Source organism: Lethenteron reissneri, chromosome 27, assembly GCF_015708825.2.
Source record: "Lethenteron reissneri isolate LAM-NWPU_2019-01 chromosome 27, ASM1570882v1, whole genome shotgun sequence".
Taxonomy (NCBI): Eukaryota; Metazoa; Chordata; class Hyperoartia; order Petromyzontiformes; family Petromyzontidae; genus Lethenteron; species Lethenteron reissneri.
Genome location: NC_083805.1, coordinates 13,722,386 through 13,739,737, shown reverse-complemented (window position 1 = coordinate 13,739,737; position 17,352 = coordinate 13,722,386). Strand labels below are relative to the sequence as shown.

General features: G+C 45.4%; 1 protein-coding gene across 1 annotated transcript in view; it reads right to left on the bottom strand.

Annotated features, from left to right (window-relative positions):
* Positions 1-13,786, bottom strand: part of SLC35E2B (solute carrier family 35 member E2B) — a 29,510-nt gene extending 15,724 nt beyond the window's left edge. The window contains exon 1 of the mRNA XM_061561495.1: positions 13,379-13,786. The gene's annotated coding sequence lies outside the window, so the exon portion shown is untranslated. The remainder of the gene's footprint in view (positions 1-13,378) is intronic.
* Positions 13,787-17,352: the final 3,566 nt, after the last annotated feature.

Genomic DNA, 17,352 nt, shown 5'->3' with positions numbered 1-17,352 from the left:
GCTAACAGCATTTTCCCCAACAGTCTGTTAAGGCTATAAAGGGGATCTTTGTCTTTGCATCGGAGCATAAGGATGATGTCCACATTGGTTATTGATACGCTACCAATGCATGAGTCTATTACTGTGTATGCGTTGTGCCATACCAAGGCGCCGTATGCGGCCTTACCTGTCGCCACGATCACGGCTAACAAAAGGGGCTAGTGATATCTGAACTGGTCATGGGGATCCTCCTCTCGGTCAATTCCGCTTTAAACGAGGACATCTGTAAAAAGGAGCTTCATAGCTCATCCAGTTCCACCAGGATAAATAAAGATGCTGATAAACACCAGCAGTGGGTTGATAAAGGGCTGTCAAATACCATTATTATTATAATTCCACATTCACACACTCAAAAACACGTACACCCAAACGCACACGCAAACAGAAAGAAATGTGCCGACTTGGCACAACCTTGAAAAAAATACACCTTCCGTAATACACGTGCAAAGACAAAAACTGCCCAGTGACGATATTTACACACCGCACCAGGTACACTATTAAGGCCGAGTCGACCTCAGGGAGGCCCAGGACCGATTAGAATAATCGTCACTGGTGTTGTGCCATGAGCGGGACTCGAACTCGCCGGGTTTGTAGCGCGGTGCACTAACCACTGCACTACCGCTCCCCACGAATACACGTACACACGCACGCGCGCACAAGGAGCAATAACTGCGCCTGAGCGAAAACACCTGAGCGTACCCACCCCCTTTCTATATCCGCCACACCTCCAGGCAAAAGAAAAACAAGCTGAACGTGAGTGTCGCCTGTTTCTTCTCCCCCCCGGCCCACCCCCGATGAGAACACGGTGGTGCAGAGTTCACGCCCGGTGAACGCGCAGCTTGCAGGGGGGAGACGGCGGTGGTCGCGTGACAGCAAAAAAAAGAAGCAGCAACAAAAACACGCACAAGAGAGAATAATGACCGCGTGCGCGTAGACGGAGCGATGAGATTGGAACCCGTGCAGCAGTGAGACGCAGATGTGGACCTCACAACGACGTCTTCGCCTTGGGAGTGTACAAGAAAGCCTGGTGTGGGTTTGCGCAAAACGATGGTTCTACCGGACGTTACTTCACAATAACAAATAGGCAGATGTTAAAGGTGACGATTACATGAACCGGTCCTGGGCAGGTTCGCATAATCATGTATCATTAACACATTCATGCATTCCGCACCCCTGATTAGCATTATTGGCTACGTATGGTTCCAAAGAAGTTCAACATACATACAAGTGTAATTACGTATGACCGCAATGCCGTGCCGAGATATCTTGTAAACTAGATCTTCAAGAGTGCCCTTCCTGGATGAATGTTAAATAACTAAACAAAAAAAATAAAAACAAAAAAAGGACGTGCATTTGTCTAAGTGGGCTTGGGCAGGAAACATCGCGAGAAGGGTCGATGGCCAATGGGTGAGGCTTGCTGATGGAACGACAGCCAAAGGAGAAAGAAAGAGCGTTGGCTGAGAGGGGTGACCACCGTGGAGACGGAGCGATGAGATCAGTCCGTGTGCAGCAGCGAGATGGCCGGTAGCAGCACTGGACTGTGAGCGACGGCGATAGCTTGGGGTGGCCTTCATCCAGCAGTGGAGAGGCAATGGCTGATGAACGTACAGTTCTTGAAATAATGCGGGCGGATATACGTATCTCATATGTCAGGGGACTTCTTTGGGCAACCCATAACAATTTAACACGAATGAAAACAAACTGAACATTGCACTCACATAGCTCACAAAGCTCAAACATCCAAAGGCAGCCAACTTGTTGATCGGCAAGTCCTCACGGCGCACAGAAAGGTCATTGGCTGGGCAGTCCCAGCTTCCGACTTTACCCAACGGCAGCCAAACTCTGGCAATTGCATTGTCTCATCAAAAATTGGACGACTATTTTTGGTTGGTGGTTTTATTTTGACCTTTCTTTTACACTGGTCTACACATTTTGTAAAATATTGTAGAGATATTTAAAAAAAAATGCTATTTAGATATCACTCGAAGGTGTAAATGCACACACTTTGGCCTTCATGGAAACGGTGGGGTTTTAAGTAGATAGATGTATATAATGGTGCACCCCGCTCCCGAATGAGCCCGGTATTTTGAAGACACACTGTGCTGTGTACACGCCACATCAGTGGCAACGCGTGCGGTATGGAACAGAGCTCACAGTGACGAGGTCACGAGTTTACATTCCAGTCGGGGTCACTGACGACCACCAACAGCATCATCACTATCATCTTAATCGCAAATATCTTCAGAATCATTAGCTGCATTGTAGTTGTCATTATCATGATTAATGCATCAACAGCACTGCCACAAGCATCATCCTTCTCCTTAATTCGAGCATGGTCAACATTATCACCATCTTCATCATCTCGACCAGCATGGTCAGCACTGTCACCATGACTACCAGCATTGTGAGCATTAACACAAGTGTCATCATATCTGCATTGTTGTAGCCATGATCACTATCCCCAGCACCTCTAGCAGCAGCATGGCTGTCATCAATATCTCCTGCATCATCAGTAGCAATGTCGTCACATAGATCATCAACACTACTACATGCAGCAGCATCATCATCATCATATCAGACGCACTGTTGCCATCATCAACATCATCACCAGCATTGGCAATATCATCATCAGGCCTCCCAGATCGGTAAACAATCACCACTCGGTGCAGATAATTCCAGTGATTGCTGTATTAGGTGAGGACGCACCTGCCCTTGCCAGAACAATGTGGAATATCCATCACTGGTTCAGGACCACAACATCGAGTCGGGCATCCTAAGAGTATCAACCATCCTGCCCATCCCACCCATCTCCTGGTGTGACACCGTCGACACCATGGCCTTGAATGCTGTCGACCTAGTCACCTTTACAGCGGTGTTGGCAGCATGGTTAACCAAGAAAGCCCTTTACATGGCAGTGGCATAAAAACAAACTGAACCAGTTAGTTCACTTACACAACGGCTGTTGACAACTCGTGAATCACTTAAAGCAAATTTACAGAATCAAATGGGTCTATTCTCTTCAATTAAATAATTAAATGTACGCACTGCAAACGCGCTGCACACGATGTCAATCAATGACTGGATTATGGCCTCATCACGCCGAGTCGGTTGTTGAGATTGTTTGACCATACCGCACCACGCTGGTCGCTACAGGTTGGTGAAAATGCTCTGCATTTTAGAGGCGATGTAACGATAGATCCATTCGTTCGTTCATTCATATTGATACAGTCCTTGCAGCTCAAGAGTTCCTTCTCATAGCTCATGATACCTACACAGTTAGATGCAATGTGTTTTGGACCGACCAAACAGTATGCTGACGTTACACAACTGTACAAACCGAGGCAGAATAAAAACGCCGCAAAGGAGACGGTGAGAACGAGGTGGTAAAACAAACAACAGTAAAAAAAAATTCATCAATAACATTGTGCCCTTAAAAATATATGCAATAGGCAACGTTTTGGGCAATGGCCCTTCTTCACAGCAGAGGGGCCAGAGAAGTTGCGTGCTGTGATGTGCTGTGAAGAGGGCCGTTGCCCGAAACGTCGTCTATTATACACCCATTATATATTTTAGGGCAATGTCATTGACGAACATGTCATGTGTGCTTCTGCACCACTGCCAATGCGCTATCATGAAATAAATTGTTCAAATAAAGATTAGATTCTTGAAACGGATCGCAACCCCCTAAATATAAATAAATCACCGAATCGTCACGGATGGGCCATTATCATCCTGTTGTACGTATTTATTTTTTGAAATTTATTTTGTCCTTAATATCTGTTAATTAAAATTGCCCAAAATTTCTACCAGTGCTGTCAGGGGATTGCATTTTAAAATGCATTATTAACTTAAAGTAAATTCTGAGTCTTCAGTCTCAATCAAGCACGGGTGCAGTGCTAACCTATGTCCGCATTTCTGAGCCAGTGGAGATAATTCCACATTTTTATGGAAGAGATCAGTCCATCCATAGCACAACCTCTACTTTACTTCCACCTAAAGTGCGAATATTGTGCCGAGCTGACTCACAACCGGGATATGAACTCACAAGCTTCTGATAGATATTAAGTCATGCACTTGAACTGCAACCACCACCAGGCTAGATTGCTATTATTGCACAGGAATTACGCCATTCACACAGCAACGATCAAGGCACCTCAGCACGCCACCGCCGTTTCCAACGGTCCTACAATGTAATAAACCATCTCACTTATTTTATTATGTTTTATTTTTATTATTTTATTATTTCCATGGAATAAACCATCTCACTTATTTTATTATGTTTTATTTGTATTATTTTATTATTTCCATGGAATAAACCATCTCACTTATTTTGTTGTATTTTTATTATTTTATTATTTCCATTCTACGTGACTTTACCGAAAGAACCAAGAAGATGAATCCCTGCAGTCACGAAAGCTTTAAATCGAAATTCATCTCACTCCTGCACATGAACTGATCTCATTGCTCCATCTCCGCGGTGGTGATCCTCTCAGCCATGGTCTCTCCTTCGGGCATCATTCCATCACCTGTCTCATCCATCGGCCATCATCCCTTCCAGTGATGTCCTGCTCAAGCCCACTTAGGCAAAACCACGTCCTTGTTTTGTTGTTTAGTTAACACATTCCTGCGGAGGGAGCTGCTAGGAACGTTGGGTTGCTCGGTCAATGGCCAGGGTCAACGGCGGCGTGGTGTATTCCGCAAAAATAGCCGACTGTGAGGGTGGGCACCACGGGGTGACCAGCCACTTCCTACCCAGCCCCACCCCTCCCACCCCCCACCCAGCCCCACCCTCCCCACCCAGCCCCTCCCCACCCTCCCCACCCAGCCCCTCCCTGCACGACGGACACAATAATCCCCTGTGGGCTGATGTAACCAGGAGGTTCCTACCAGTATGAAATATTTATCCAGGAAGGCTCTCTTGGAACATATAGTTTACAAGATGTCTCGGTATTGTGGTCATAAGTACATGTGTAACAATGATGCATGAATGACTCTTATTGGAAATGCACCTTGAACGTCTGGCCCTTGTTATTGTTAAGTAACATCCAATACAACATTGCATGCTTTGTTTTTGACAAGTTCACAATCTGTTCTGTACACTGTAAAGATAACATGATGTCTTGTGATCTATAACCTTTTTATTCATACTGTTGAATAAAGGTTATGTGTACACATTCACGGACAGACGCACTGGTTACATGTACAGTTGCAATAATACACATATATACTTACAAAGAGAATAACACACACTCATGTACAATATCCGTAGACACATGCTATAAAACAAAGATACCCGTATAGCCTTAAAAAATGTTTGAGGCAACCGCTGTTAGTGAGCACCTATGAAGGCCAGCACGGAACATGAGGTGTTGGATGTCCAGCACCATGCCTGGCAGCCTTTTGTCTCCCAAGTAGCAATGTTTACACACAGCACCAGGTACTCATTGGAGGCTGAGTCAACCAAGGGAAGGTCCAATATCGGTTCAGATAATAGTCATTGGTGTTGGTGGCCTTGAGCGGGAATTGAACTCGGGTTGCCGGGTTTGTAGCCAAGTGTGTGAACAACAACACTACCGCTCCCCACATGCGAAAATACATACACATGCATACATGTGGATGCTATGTTATACATAACAGACACCTCCTCGGCATTGGTATTATAATACAAACCCTTACACATATCCTCCTCATGTGATATGGTGTTTTTCTTACTTCGTTGCTGTACTTTGTTTTGTTTGTTTTTCATTGTCATTTTGGTGACTCAGCTCAATCTGGCAGATTCATCTCTCTTGAGTGCTCACCTGGTTTAACAAAGTAAACTTGAACTCGAAACGCTTATACACACATTAAGGTACAAAGAGGCGACACCCGTCAACAACAAAAAAAACAAGACCCCCGTATAGCTTTAACAGACTGTTGGGACATGTGCTGTTAGCGAGCACCTATGAAAGCCAGCACAGCGCATGAAGTGGTGAGTGGCCAGAACCATGCCTTAGTCTCCCCAGTGGTGATGTTTACACACCCCACCAGGTACGCATTTGAGGCTGAATCGACCTAGGCGAGGCCCAGGACCGATTCAGATAATCGTCACTGGTGTTGACTGTGAGCGGAAATCGAATTCGGGCCCCCAGGTTCGAAGCGCAGCGCACTAACCGCTACACTCCCACATCTCCTAGAGCACGGTTGGCTATGTATAGTTCGAAATAAGTTCAACATACATACTCTACCGTTCCCCAACAACAAGAGCAACCGCCATTCGCCACTAAGTGGCGGTGACGTCACCATGGCGCTTGTGCCAGGCTATGTGCACGTTAGGCCGCGTGAAGTGTCGAACGCCCGCTGGCAGGAGGTCAAGGGACAGATCCAGGTGCCACGGGTCGACAGACAGATGACTGGCCGATGCACTACCTGTGCCCCCTACTGTTCCAACTTGCTGTGCTTTAGCCACCCGGCGCTCTGCTCATTGTTGTGAACGTCGCTCCTCCGCCCTCCCTTGTTGTTTGAGGGCGACTTCCTCCAACTGCCCAGTCGCGTCCTTCACGAGCCCCCTCCACAGAGGCCGATCTTGACACCACTGGTACCAGTCATCAGCAAGTCCACTCAGCTCCACATCATCTTGTACCACATTACTCCATCTCTTCCCTAGCCCGTGCCGTGCCTATTTAGCCCCCCGGCCGAACAAAACCTGTTTAGGCATGCGGTGGCTGGGCATGCGGGCTACATGACCCAGCCAATGCAGCCTTGCCTGCCGGAGGAGCTCACTGATTTGACTTTGTCCAGATCGTTCAAGGATTTGTGAGCTCCTCACACAATCCAGCCTGGTTAAGCCCAGGATGGATCGTAGGCAGGCCAGCCTAAATGTTTATAACCGGCAAAGATGTTCCATTAAGGGGGTCCACGTTTCGCAAGCGAAGAGAAGGGAGGGCATGGCCGAGAAGAACTGAAGCTTCGTGTGGCGTGACAGACCAGGTAGCTTCCACACAGTGTTACGCAACCGATGATAATATGCCACTCGACTGATTCAGAGTGAGACCTCTGCTGTCAAACCAGAGCCGGTCATGAGCACACTGCCCGGGTATGGGAAACTCTCCACTCTCTCCACAACTGCCCATCACCAATTGGGAGTTTTGGGGGTGGAGTGTCTGATGGTACAAAATACCCAGGCAGGTGCTCAGTTTTGGTGGGGCTGATGGTAAGGCCCCACCTCTTAGTGGCACGCTCCAGGTTCAGCAGCAGCACCTCCAACTCCTCTTCTGAGTGAGCAGCAATTACCAGATCATCGGCATACGTAACATTGTTGACCAATAGGGAGCCATCCCTTGACCGCACCCAGGCATCGATCAGCCTCCCATTGTATCTGTACCAGATGGAAATTCCTCTGGTACAGCCATCGAAGGCTTCACGAACTACGTGGTCAATAAAGATGTTAAATAATGTGGGAGCCAGAGGACATGTCTGTCACACCCCAAGGTGAACAGGGAATGGCTCCGACTCCCAGCCACGTAGTTTTACCCGGGCCCACTTACCATCATGAAGCTCCTTAATGATCGTCAGGGACTCCGAATGCAGGGACTCCGAAAGCACGAAGAAGAACCCAGAGCCCAGACCTACTGATGGTATCATAGGCCTTGGCCAGTTCAATAAAGTAGAGATGTAGGTCTTGTTGGAATTCCCTACATCTCTGCTGTAGCAGACGGACAGAAAATTTGGCATCTGTGCAGGACCGCCCTTTCCTGAAACCACATTGGGGCTTGCTCCCCACACCTGTAAACACACACACAGGGGAAAGCACATACACACGAGGTGCATTGACGAGCACCCTTTACTATTCTGCCCAACACCAAACACCTGTATTAGGCGAACAGCTTGATGTGAATTTGAGGCTGAATAGTAAAGTGTATTCAAATGTGATTAAGTAAATTAGAATAGAGAGATGTATGTATAAGGGTGCCACAGTGGCGAGAAGTTAACTACCTCGTCTGATATACATGAGGTCATGGGTTCGACCCCGACCCTGACGCCTATATATGTGGAGTTTGCATGTTTTCCCTGTGGTGGCGTGGAATTTTCTCCGGGTCATCCGTTTTCCCTTCAAATTGAGAAACATGCGTTTAGAGTATTTGGCTACAATACATTTCCACGTGATAAGACACTTCGTTGAGCTATCATTTGCGGCAAGGTCGCTTCTAAAAAAAGAGCAATACAGCTCAGTGGGCCTTACCTAGTAAAATAAAAAGTTGTATAGTATGTTGAACTTCTTTCGCACTATACGTACCCAACCATGCTAATCGATGGTGCGGGGGAACGACAACAAACTAAACACAAAACGCAGATTTCAAGAAATTCGTTTTCTATTCAGAACGAAATGAGTTTTCAATTTAGAGAAGGTGCTATGAACAGCATAGCAGAGAACATAAATGGGAGCTGTGATGATGCATCCATTTCATTTTTCATTGACAAAACATAGCAATTGACCAGTTTTTTTGCCGAAAGATTATTTAGGCCCTCTTAAAATTGCGGCTGTGCCTGCATCCTGCCTCCTGAAGGCAGGAAACCCCCGAGAGGACTCATCATGGTTGACTATTATTACTGAAGGTTCCACCGACTCACCCAGCGCAATATGGACATACGCATTTTTCTGATAAATTCCTAACATACAAAATAAGACACCTAGAAGAGAGAGATGCAAACAAGATAGAGGTGTAATTCGATATGATAGCAAAAGATGCAGACAGGAGACCCATTTAGTAAGACAACAGAGAACTAACTGAGAGATGCACAAAGATGTATGTGTTTAGACATGAGCTGTATGCAAGGAGATGAGGAAGATACAGATGAGATATACATGTATAAAAGCAACAATATGAGATGATAGTGTAGGAGATGTACATATGACACTAGATGATAAACGATTGATATGCATTCCGAATGGTCACACCCAGGATGGAACACAAGGAGGCTATCCTGAATGTTTCAAGCTGTTGCAGGTGTTCCAGTAAGCAGGTTTCACTTTTTGTAAATATAGAGAGAGCGCATGATCGTTTTTGAAAAGCCCCAGAGCTTTGTGTCTAGCGACAAGCTTGTCGCTACGCACACAGCCAGTGCAAATATAATGCTGCTTTACTCATTTGGGGTGAAACCTCCACTGTTGTGGTCACACTGCCCAAGTTGGAAACCTGTCCATAACCACCCCATGACCACCCCCGTGACCCATGGAGAGTTGAGGTAGTGGGGTGTTTGATAGCACAAAATGTACCCAGGCAGGTGGCAAGTTCCAGGGTGAGCAGCAATCTCTGAGCGAGCAGAAAATATTAGATCGTTGATCAGTAGTGATCAACGCCTTAAATGCACCCGAGCATCGATTCGCCTGCCATGGCATCTGTATTAGATGGGGATTTCACTAGTACAGCCATTGAAAGCTTCTCAAGCTACGTGGTCGAAAAATATATGTGTGTGATGTGGCCAGAGGTTATTCTTGTCAAAGGTGAACAGGGAATGACTCTGACTCCTAGCCATGTAGCTTTACCCAAGCCTGACCACTATGGTTAAGTTTCCGAAGGCTGGTACGGCACACGAGGGGTGGTTGGCCAACACGACACCCGGCTGCCTTTGTCTCCCTAGTGGCAATGTTTACACACCGGACCAGATACTCATTTGAGGTTGAATCGACCTACGGGAGGTCCAGGACCGGTTCAGATATTTGTCCCCGATCTGATGGTGGTCATGAGCGGGAATTCAACTCGGGTCGCTAGGTTCGTAACGCAGCGCGCTAACCGCTACCCTACCGCTCTCACATACATACATATATACACATTCTACTTCAGCTGTTACCTGTTGTTGACTGTAATGGCGCAGCAACATTATAATCTCATAAACACACATTATGGCACAAGGCTTAATACACATGCACACAAATAAAACTACACATCGTACACGCACGCCCTAACCACTCATAATATGCATAGCATACATTGTACACAGACAGTATAAATGCACACAAGCCTACTCAGACACCTACACATACAGGTATACACAACGACCCTTGCATCGTCATACACTTGCACACACTTGAATGCCTTTTCATTCACATGTAAAATCACACATGCTGCCCATACATACTTCTACACACATGTATACAGCCATTGTCAATCCACCGCTGGACGAGGGTCTCCCCATGTGGGTGATTGGGGTTATTTGACTATACTTCAGCACGATGGTCAGTGCGGGTTGGTCAAGGTGGGGAACATAGACGTGGGAGCATAGTAAAGTACAATAATGGATGTTTCTGCACTGCCGAGCACGTAGCCCCTCATCTGCCTATGGCAACGTGGCACACACACACATATACAATACAACAACCGCCATTCGCCACTAAGTGGCGGTAACGTCACCACGGCGCTTGTGCCAGTCTATGTGCACTTTAAGGGCACGTGAAGTGTCGAACCCCCGCTGGCAGGTCATGCGACAGACCCAGGTGCTATGGGTTGACTGAGACTGGCCAATGCACCACTTGTGCTCCCTACTGTGCCAACTACATGTGTTTTAGGCACCCAGTTCTCTGCTCATTGTTGTGAGCGTCGCTCCCTCTGCCATCCGTTGTTGCTGGAGGGCGTCTGCCTCCAACTGCCCAGTAGCATCCTTCACGAGCCTCCTCCACAGAGGCCAATCTTGACACCGCTGGTAACAGTTATTGGCAAGTCCACTCAGCTCCATATCCTGTCGTGCCACATCATTCCATCTCTTTTCTAGATCGTACCGTACCTGTTTAGTCACCTCTATCCAGCCGAACAAAAGCTGTTTGAGCATGCGGTGGCTGGGTATGTGGGCTACATGACCCAGCCAACACAGCTTTGCTTGCCGGAGGAGTTCACCGATGTGACTGTGTCCATATCTTATGAGGATTTATGAGCTCCTCACATAATCAGCCTGGTAAAACCCAGGATGGATCATAGGCAGGCCAGCCTGAATGTTTCTAACACATGTTCCATTCGGGGGTCCACGTTTCGCAAGCATAGAGGGGGCATGACTGTGGCCCACAAGACCCGAAGCTTCGTGTGCAGTGACAGACCAGGTAGCTTCCACACAGCATTAGGCAGCTGATGATAAGATCATGCCGCTCAACTGATTTGGAGTAAGACCTCTGTTGCCAAACCTGGTCATAAGCACACTGCCCTGGTATGAAAACCTTTCCACTCCACAACTACCCCACCAATGGGGTAGTTCAGGGAGTGGTTGATGACATAAAATACCCAGGCAGGTTCGTCGTTTTGGTGGGGCTGATGGTAAGGCCCCACATTGTAGTGGCACACTCCAATATATAATACATATACAGTATTCCACAGACAGTGGTTACTTCATGAGATGTGACATGTGGAATTTTCTTAAGATATTATTTTATTTATAAAGAGATCAGCACACAATTCCTCAACTAGCTTTAACATTCTGCTTCAATTAAATGTCATGGTACGGTCTTAACAAAACAAAAAAAGCCCATTTTCCAATCCAACAGTCTAGATGGTCCTTTTTGCTCCCACTCTTCATTATGGCATCTTCCATCACTTTAATGCAGTTTTCTCGATTTCAAATCTCCTTCCTTGGCAGTATAAAAGAAAGCTACGCTCCCCCACAAATTACATGGTGTCACTGTGGACATCATCAACGAAGATCCCACACCTCCGATTAGCACGGTCGCCTACGAAATAAGGTCAACATACATATGTAAGTGGAAACGGCTGTTGATACCAAATTAGCAGACCGTTTAAATTATATGTTTGCAGAGACGTGAAATGACTCAATGGTGGAATAATTATTCGGTTAAAAAAAGATGAGACAAAAATGGTTTCAAGGATTAGACCCATTCACATCTTGTTCCTACGATGCCAGTGAACGGAATGTGAATAGTTCCGAACATAATTCAACTAACCACATGGGCAACTACACCCTCGAAAAGCCAAACAAACGAGCGTCAAAAACATAAATTGTGGCAGGCTTTTATCGACAACGGAAAGGCATTTAATTCGGTGGAAACAAAATCAGTCGTACCATGCTCCCTCAAATTAAGGTCATTATATATCTTTTGCAAATAAAAAAAGTCAACAAATAATTTACAAAGAACCGCTACATAGAACATAGTAATACAACATAGGATAGGAAGTTTCGATTTAAAGCTTTCGTCACGTAGAAGGGAAATAATAAAAATAAAACATAAAATAATTCTCACGACGTTTCGGCCACAACGCAAGCAGCCGTCCTCAGGTGAAGAAACAGGTCTGTGGAGAAGAGGATGGCTGCTTGCGTTGTGGCCGAAACGTCGTGAGAATGGTATTTAATAATGTTTTATTTTATTATTTTATTATTTACCTTCTACGTGACTTTACCGAAAGAACCAAGAAGATAGGATAGGAAGATTTGAGAGTGGCTTTCGAGAGCTCCCTCCAGTGGCTGACCTTCCGCCAGCTGTAGCGTGAGCAGGCAATTGCAGGGATACGCCTCTACCCCTTGTACATGCTACATACAACATGCGAGTCCACACACAACACCCACGAGGACCGAATAAGACAATGGGCTGGAGCGGTGGTGCAGTGGTTTTTCATGACCTACCGCACTATGAACTCTGGCCCCAACCTGAGTTCGATTCCCCAGGCGCGGCTAACAAAGCTGTCAACCCACACGGCTTACCCCGTATTCTTGTACAGGGAAATTGAGTTTTCAGATCCATACGACGTACTGCCGTTTCAATACGGGCCCACAACAACAACAACAACCAAAATGTGTATTTGTTTGTGTTTTTCTCCCTTGTGATGTGACTTTGTAGGACGAACGTTGAGATGTATAAATGACACGGGGTGACCGATAAGGTTTGAATTGTTCTGTAGTAAGATAGGGGCACTGATGAGGGATTCACGGTGATGGGCTATAATCAGTGGCGAGTGATATTGAGAGGATTTAGTAAAGAGTAGCAGCTCCTACTGGGCCCTCTTCTCCTCCCTGACTAACGTGAAGGTAAAAAACAACCCCACGGCCGAAACGGCGTGGGCCTTCAACCAGCAGTGGACCGTGCAATAATAACAACAATTACTGTCATTGTCACAACAATGCACAAACACTACATTCTTACACGGCCCGACTCTGCCTGCCGTATGCATGAAGACCATCAATGATGTACTTACACACACACACGCGCGTTAACCACCGCGAACGCATTAAAGCGCAGGTCACGGTTTTAATCAGCAAAATAACTCAAGCGAAACAACCCGCCCTTCATAAAAAGACCATAAATGATGTACTTACACACGAACACCCTTAAACACAGAAGGAGAAATAATAAAAATTCACTTACACGTAGCGGCCGTGCTTGCCTGGATTCCCCGCCGCAGCCCGGCGCTGGGCCCCTCGCCAAGGAGCTGCGGTGCGGGGGGGGGGGTCGTCACCCTTCAGCTACACCGCTGGTAACAAAACCAACCATGCAAACTTCTACCGCGTTTGTCATTTACAACAACGACAACAACGACAACACATTAAGACAAAAAGGAAAAACATCCGTCGGTGGGAAGCTACGGCGTTCCTTATGTACGGGGGTCATGTAACAAGCGGCCGGTCAATGTGTGCGAGCGACTCCTACTGATGATGGTGGTGGTGGTGCCAGGGGGCTGTCACCCACCACGGCCACCCCAAAACCGTGTGGTCCCAACTCTCATTCACCGATATTACCTCGCTACCTGTGCCTCAACTTGTTCCGACGCCTCTTACTCCCACTTGTATTATTAGATTATTGACTATTATTTTTTTATTTGATCAGCTAAGGCCCCATTGAGGTGTGTAGCTATTTTTTTTTAGGAGCGACTTGGCCATAAATGATATCTCAATGAGGTGGCTTATCATGTGGACATTTATAGCGACCAAATGTTCTAAACGCGCGTTTCTAAACGTGGAGGGAAACTAAATTAAAGTATATATTTTTTTCTACCAGGTAAGGCCAACTGATTTGTGTAGATCTTTTTTAAAAGCGACCTGACGACAATTTATAGCTCAACGAGGTAACTTATAATGTGGACATTTATAGCGGCCAAATGCTCTAAACGCGCGTTTCTAAACGTGGGGGGAAGGACCGTATGACCACGGGGAGAACACGCAAACTCCAAACATACAAGCGTCAGAGGGTCGACATCGAACCCACGACCTCCTGCATACCACGACTAAAACATTAAAGCAAATACTTGCAAATGTACCGAACTCTTTCATGTTACACGTGCACTGTTTTTGACTCGCGCGTCTTTCGTTTACGACCGTTAAATGCCTCGTTTGTTAATTGTGCAATATTCCTGAAGGACTCTGTACTCGACCCCAGCAATGTGAACTTTTTAAAATTGTTTTATTGTTGCTGCTGTGCTCAGGCAATGCATCGCGGATCTCCTGTGTAAAATAGCAGGGAAGCTAAACAGTATCTATCATCCGTGTAACAAATTAAATAATTTTAATTACAAAGATAAGCGATTCATCCATTGCATTGCGATAAAAACTGTTATCAATAAATAACAATTATTCGTAAACATTTTAAAGTTAAAATGGTTTATTATCATCATCATTAAAAATGCCTCCAGATAGGATAGTTTCGCGAACTATGACCCCCAAATCGAACAGAGGGGAGGGTCCTTGTCTATAACTATTTGCCCTAGTAAACGTGCCAACGTTGTTGGGCCAATTGTTGGACCCAACGTTGACTCAACGTTCCATGTTTACTGGGTGGCAGTTAACCGTCATGGATTTAAGCAAGCCTGACTCTCGCTGGTGAGACAGTGAATGTTGAAATCTGTCCCAGAGGTTTGCTTTTGTTGAACTCATGCGGCTGAAAATTATACACTTCCGGAACCCAAATGTAAAAAGTGTTTGTTTCCTTGCACGCAATTTATAAAATGAGCTGGTTAGTCCAAATTATTTGATATTGCTGCTGCTGCATTGGCAGTGGAGTACAAGCGTAAATCACATAACACTTTAAACACGTTCGTCAATAACACTGCCTTGAAAAAAAGGCAACGTTACGGGCAATGGCCCTTGGTTTTATGAAGAAAGGCCATTGCACGAAACGTCGCATATTGCATATATTATTTCCCTTTTACATCAGTATTATTGACGAATGTGATGCGTTGTTGGTTAGTCCACCAGCCTATGAAAAAGCTTTCCGCGCAAATGTTTTCCAGCTGCATTTGTCTGAGCAGCAGCGGGGATGTTGGTCCATTGGGGGCTCAATGCAGACATTCATTTTTAGGGGGGCACCCCCATCGCAATGTATAAAGTCCGAGTGAGCTAACAGAAGATATATCCAAAAGAGGTTTTTGGGTTATATCGTGTAAATATAAGTGTGTCATTAAACCCACCACCACCCGAAACAGCCAATTAGTAAGGGTTTTCACGTAAATAATAAAACATGCCAATTCGTTACTAGTTCAGCAACCGGTGTATTGGAGAGTAAACTCACAACATTTACAATTTGAGTACGACGTTTCGCCGGTAATTACAACCAGCATCATCAGACAACAGCCAGAGTTGTGGGGAAAGCCTCCTGTTTCGATCTTAGAATCGATATGACAAGAAACAGAGATGTAGTAAGATATGAGTATTGTGGACAAACATCGAGATGTAGTGAGACGAGAGATGCAGAGGAAAGAGATCAGAGAATAATTCACTTTTTAAACTTAATGATGCTCATGTTTATTCGGAGGTGATTTTGAACTGATGTTTTGCTTGGCATGCTTCTAGATTTGAAGTTTTCGTGACTGCAAGGATCCATACTCTTTGGTTCGTTCGATAAAGTCACGTAGGTGAATTTTTTTAAAGAACCTCCTGGTTGCACCAGCCCACAGGGGATTATTGTGTCCGTCCGTCGCGCAGGAATGTGTTCCCGGGCCATGGCTAACATCAATGGCGCTTCATATCTGAACCGATCCTTGGCGCTGCCTTCTCTAAACCCACACTGACCAATGTTGAAAGTACCATCCAGTACGTGTATAGTCAAATAAACAACACGAGTCACACAGCATTGGAGGGCCTTTATCCATCAGTGGGTTGACAAAGGGCTGTGAATTATGAATGTTATGTAATGGAGTATAAGCTGAAGTTTGAGTGTAGCACACTTCCTGGTCAATTGCACTATTTCTAAGGTACCTTTTGGGATGAAATTAGATTTAAGGGGTAATTATGGGATTACTCTATTTAAAAAAGTTGTGCTAACATTTTTAAAGTAGCTATTTTACATTATTGTAAAAATGTCCTTATGTATATATTGCACATTTTAAATGAATGGGTGGTTCATATTGGCTGTCAGGTCATTGATATCTTGGGGTTCATTCCCTGAAGATGTGTGTCTTTCCCAGGAGGATCATGAGAGTTGACAAGGCCCGGAGCCAGCTTGACTCAAGTCATGGGTTTAACTCAGGGAATGGGTGTGAGTGTATGTCAGGAGGCTGTGTTGTTTCAAGACATGAAACCAGCGCATTCGAATCACGCGTTTAAGCCGTCTGTCTATTTTAAGTGGCTTTAAATGACTATGATCAAATAACCGAGAATGTACCAGAACTTCAAGCCAAGAATGGTTAATCCTGGATTATAATTGGATGGGCGACCACACATCAGGTTGTCTTAGGCGGCTGTATGGCAGTGCATCACATCCGAGTCCAAGGGATTTAGTGCAAGGCTGTTGACTTTAGGAGTACCAAAATAACATGTTCATATTCTTTGGGTCTTTCGGTATGTCGTGTACTGAACATATTCAGTTCACGACATAACTCTGCTAGCACAACTTGGATACAAGCTGCGATTGTCAAATTGAAATGCCATGTGACCTCACATTGCATAGTAATTATTTAAAACACTATTACAGGCTTAAGCCATTTTACATGCCACACACATACACAATGGGAATGTAACTGTATTGTTAAGAGTTTAAGAAAGCATACGCACAACATAGTGTACAATACATTTATTTAGCAAAAATATAAACGTGCGTACATTTGCAAAATCTTCACATGTGAAAGAAAAATGAGTGGCAAGAACATGCGACGGTCAAAACACAAGTTATTGTTCAACAGGTACGTAACAGCAACCATGCATAAATAACAAAGCATAAATACACTGGGTGTAGTTTTGCGGCGCACGCATGGAATGCATGGGATTGGAGATGGGGTTGGTCGATCATGTAATGACGAGCCACCCACATGTTGGGTCAGTGATTCCTTGTAGAAGGCAGGACTGCAACGAGGTTCCAGCTGGCATCTGTGTGCAGGATTTATTTGTACCGAGATCTTGTGGTATTGTGTT